Raw genomic sequence first — 5,250 nt, forward strand, 5'->3', positions numbered from 1 at the left:
GGGCGGCATAGCATTGGGCACATGAGCGCTGACTGGCACAGTCGACGTGGCTACTTCTGAGATGACTGTCCTTTGAGCAGGAGTTGCAGGCGGCGGAGTAGGTTGATTCTGAGCAGCAAGGAGTTGCTCCATCAAAGCGCCAAGTCTGGCGACCTCTTCCTTCAATTCTCTGTTTTCTTGTTCTAGTTGCTCCATGACTCTCGCAGAATTGACTCGCGTATAATACCGGTGAGTCAGCTTGTCTTCAAAATAAATGAAGAACACAGTTAGGAACAGAAGACCAGAAACAAAGGGTACCTGCTTATGCAAAAATGATGCATGAAATGCTTGTGCGAATGCTTTGTTTTCAAGGAACCCTTAGGGCATTATTTGCAATATTTGAATGATTATAGCATTTTAAATTCTCGTGGAAAATATTTCATTCAATATAGCAAGACAAAGAAGTACAGCATTTTTGATTATTACAAAGAGAAAAGGCAAATGACATCCTATGGATCCCTAGAAGCTCGGGATGCTGGAAGACGAGAAGTGCACAGCTTCTTGATCTCTCTCTCATAGGCCGCCTCCATGTCTGCTTTCTCCTTTGCAAGTCGATCATACTTCCTTTTCCAGAATTTGGAAGACTGAGGAAGCAGAGATGTCCAAATGTCGTTCGGATCGTCGATCACTCGGTGCTCGAGGAACTCAATCATAGTGTCCTTCTCCTTGAGCTGCTGAAGCAATTCTTCTCTTTCACGGATCCAGGCACGTGAAAGGTCTTCTTCTCTCAACTCCTCTACACGTTGGGTAGGGAGGGTTGAAGGCCCAGCCACATTCAACGGTGTAGGTGTCGGATAGTCGTACGGCATCAGGTAGGTGGCAGCCCTCTGTCTGACCCAAGAGGTGTAAGGCTCCAAAGCAATGCAGTTCTTTGGACCCAACTCGTTCCTACTCTTCTTGCGAATACTGCGCCAAGCACGGACAAATCTGGCTTTCAGGCCTTGGGGATCTTTACCCTCCAGAAAGAATACACCTTCTAACAGAATGTTATGGGGTTTATCCTTTAGGGGGAACCCAAGCTGACGACGTGCAAGAATGGGATTGTAGCTGATCCCACCACATGTGCCAAGAAGAGGCACATTAGGGAATTCGCCACAATAGTCGATGATCTGGACGGTATCATACACGCGATCATACCAGGTGATACCATCATTGGTGAGAGACATGAGTCTCTAAGACCACCGTAGACATCCCTTGTTCTCCTTGAAAGCAACTGTCTGCGGCAAGTGCAAAATAAACCACTTGTACAGCAGGGGTAAACAGCAGACAATAACTCCTCCACCCTTCGCATTCCTGGAGTGCAAGGAGACATAGGCATCGCCCAATAAAGTCGGGACTGGATTAAGAACTGAGAAGATCCTAATAGCATTCATGTCCACGAACTTGTCGAAGTTGGGAAACAACACCAATCCATAGATGAGTAGCACAAACAAAGCCTCAAAGGCGTCCTCACTCATGGCCTTCCCATAAAAGGTAGCTTGATCAATGAGGAACTCGGAAGGAAAACCCTGAATTCCGCCTTTGGTAGTCAGATTAGCCCTAATCAACTCTTCATCTATGTGCAACAAGTTGGAAATCTCTCGAGCAGTCAGGATACTCTCTAGGCCACTGAACGGCACTTGATCCAGAATCGGGATCCCAATGAGGTGAGAATACTCCTCCAAAGTCGGCAACAGCTGGAAGTCCGGAAATGAGAAGCAATGATACAATGGATCATAGAACTGAGCCAGAGTACTCATCAACCCTTCGTCAACCTGAGTAGTCAGCAGAGGTAGAAGCTTCCCATAGCGAGCTTTGAAACCCAAGGGATCTAATACATACGATGTCAGATTCCTTAACTCTTTTACATCGGGCTGTCTAAAGCTGTACTTCTTTGTATGCCTTTTTGGTCTTTCCATGTCTGAAAATTTTGCAAATAAACCCTTTTAAGTTCCTTGAAAATTTTCCTTTTTCTGATGACATGAAGTGCAGATGAATGCATGAATGCATGAATGCAACAATCACACTCAAGGATCAAACAAGTCACACCAAACAAAGGTCGTGGGAAAGCTCATTGTATCCCTAATATCAATCATCCATTTTGGCGGATTTAGGTTTTCACCTTATCGACACCCAAGTTCCATTGATATTAACGGTACACGAACCGGCTCGAACATCCTTAATATCAATCATCCGTTTTGGGGGATTTAGGTTTTTATACCTGATCAACACCCAGGTTCCATTGATATTAAGGTTGTCTGAACGACTCAACCACGAATCACGAGTTTGTTGAGAGTCACGAGCATGGAGTCTCGGTTAAGAACCACCCAAAGGGAGTGTACTAGGGTTTAAACCTGCCAGACATGTTCTACCAGAGGTTCCCATAATCATCGTTCCATCTCTCGGATATTATCGGAGGAACGAATACTCGTATTCCAAGAATATTCTCAAGAGAAACTCTTATGAGTGTAGTATCGCGTAACAATCGTATCAGAACTGACATCTGAACGACCTCCGCACTACGTTCCTAAAAATAGGCCAAGATGGGTTTGGTAAACTAAGGTCCTTGGCTTCTGCGGCACATGATTGAAAGAATAATGCCTAACCACAAATAACTTGTGTGACATTATTAATCCAACATGACCTCCACCAAGTGAATGGACTCGCAAGTCAACTGGCTAAGGAATACTCCACACCAGTCAACAAGACTATGTCATTCTCCTATCCTAGAGTGCACTCGAGTTCGGGTACAGAACTCATCTTACAGATCACCAAAGCAAACAGCAATTGTATATCAAGCAATTCAAACATTACACTCAATACAGTTATCCCAAATTGTACAAAAATATGTCATATAACAAATAATAATATATCACACAACAAGGGTGAAAAGTAGGCAATACCACCAAGGATCGATTTTTTCGTTCCCCAGCAGAGTCGCCACTTTTCTGTAGCGGTGTATTCGTCGCTATATGATTTATCGATTAAACCATAAGCAAAGCATACAATGAATTCGAGTCGCCACCGCACTTTTATTTATCCAAAGGACTGGCTAAAAAGCGAACAAAAGCCTAAGAAGTTTTACGCGTAGAAAACTAATAAAAAGATCAGAGTCTGGGTAAGGGGTAAATTACGCAATGGGAAGGTGTTAGGCACCCACTACGTCCTAGGTACTCCTAGGGAGCCCTTTTCACACTTGTTGTACTAAGTTGTTATTTGTCATGACATAAGTATTGTGCAAACATGATTGGGATGGTGAGAAAAGAATATACAATTTTTATTGTTTTTGTGTTCGAACGGATGAACCCGTTGCCTACGTACCTTCCATCAAAGGTAAGGATCAAAACGCCGTAGTTCGGCTAAAAGATTTCCAAAAAGTTTGTGAGTTCAATTTTAAACAATAGCACTGAGGCTTTTCATTATCAATGGGAGAAAACTCGACCAAGACCAACATCCACCATGCGAGGATAGCTTCGACGTACTAGAGGGGTTAACCCTGTTTTAAGTACGAAAGTCTTATAGTCAACTCACTAAGGATAGGGTGAGGTTTACATCAACCACAATGATAATTGAAACCTATGGCTAATGTGAGAAAAGATTAACAATGGACAAAGCCAAAACAATTGAATGGGTGAAGTTAATTGATTGTGATTATGAAAGTAGGGTCAAAGTATGATTAAGATTGATTCAGATGAAGTATTATGAAATGGATTTTGAAAAAAAGTCAAGGACTTGGGGTCCAGGTTTTTGATTTGAAAACGTGAAGATGTTTGCACAATATCTATCTCAAGTTTGAAAGTGATGTGTGAAAAGGTTTAGGACAAAATGGGAATGAATGGATGAGGATGGATTGTAAAACTTCTTAGAAGGTTCACCTCTTGAAATCATATAGAAGATGATTCAAGTGTGTCCTTTGGAATGGGCAATGAGCAATAATAATATAAGCAAGCAAATGATACCGGATGCCACTCAATGGTCTTACTCCAATCTCACAAACAAAAAGCGGATACCAGATACCACTAGATGGATTTACACCAATCTCCTAAAACAGAAATGGATATCAGAGGCCACTCAATGGACTTACACTAATCTCCTAAAACAAAATGAAACTTGGATACCGGATGCCAATCTGTCTGGACTTATACCAATATCCAACATATGATAATAGGAAAGCAAATGCCAACTTGCAGGGACTTACAGTTGCATCCTCACATACAACAAACAAATGCATCAAGCAAAGAAAAGATGAGTGGCCAATGAGATGGTCTTATACTCACTTCCATATCATAGGAGCAATGGCCAATGGATGGTCTTACAATTGTCCTCAATGGGTAAACAACAAAGATATGTTACAGAAACAAATGAAATGATCATGCACTAATGAGCAATTAATGATGATAAATGCATAAAGCATGCAAGCAGACATGTGTATATGAGATAAGCAATCAATCAATGAAGTCATTCAGCACACACTATAACCAAACAATCAGGCTCACACAAAGGGTTAGGCATTGAAGCCAACTGGAATAGGGTTAATGGTGCTCTTAACCTTGCCATTGAGGGGCTAAGGTGAAGCAGATGAAAGGATATGAGGGGTGTGCCTCATTGCTCTTATCCCTGGTCAGGGAGAGCATTTGAATATCAGAAGGTGTGGGAGTTCAGAAAGTAGGAACTCTCTCCACAGATTAGACTCTATAGATCTTGGGTTTTTACTCACTATGCATCAACACAAGTAGTGTGAGCAAGATGAGTGACTCACAGAATAGTAGGAGATAGGTTGCATATCTCTTGGATTCTACCAATTGCCTTATTTAAAGGACTTTTCCTGCTTGGGACAAATGTAAACACACACAAGCATTGCCTCTTAAGGAGGACTTCAGACAGTTGCCTGGCCAAGTAACAGGCCAGGTCTTCCAGACTACATGAAGAAAAGGGATTATACCTCAATTCAAATTGCTATTAAAGCAAAGCAAATCAAGTTCTTAAAGAACTAAGCAACTAAAGGTACCTGAAACAGTCAAACAGAATCAGTACACAACTCAAAGTCAAAGCAAAAGGAGATAGAAATCAACAGTCAACATAATCAGTTAAATGTGCAATGCACAAGGCTCAAAGCATGTGAGCCAAGCAACCTACAAAACAAACAAGTTAGTCATGATAAATAATCAAGTTCAATCAATTTGTAATGATCTCTTTGGGTATTTGTTGCTTAACCTGAAACAACAAACTTAA

Source organism: Lathyrus oleraceus, chromosome 4 (assembly GCF_024323335.1).
Source record: "Lathyrus oleraceus cultivar Zhongwan6 chromosome 4, CAAS_Psat_ZW6_1.0, whole genome shotgun sequence".
Classification (NCBI taxonomy): Eukaryota; Viridiplantae; Streptophyta; class Magnoliopsida; order Fabales; family Fabaceae; genus Lathyrus; species Lathyrus oleraceus.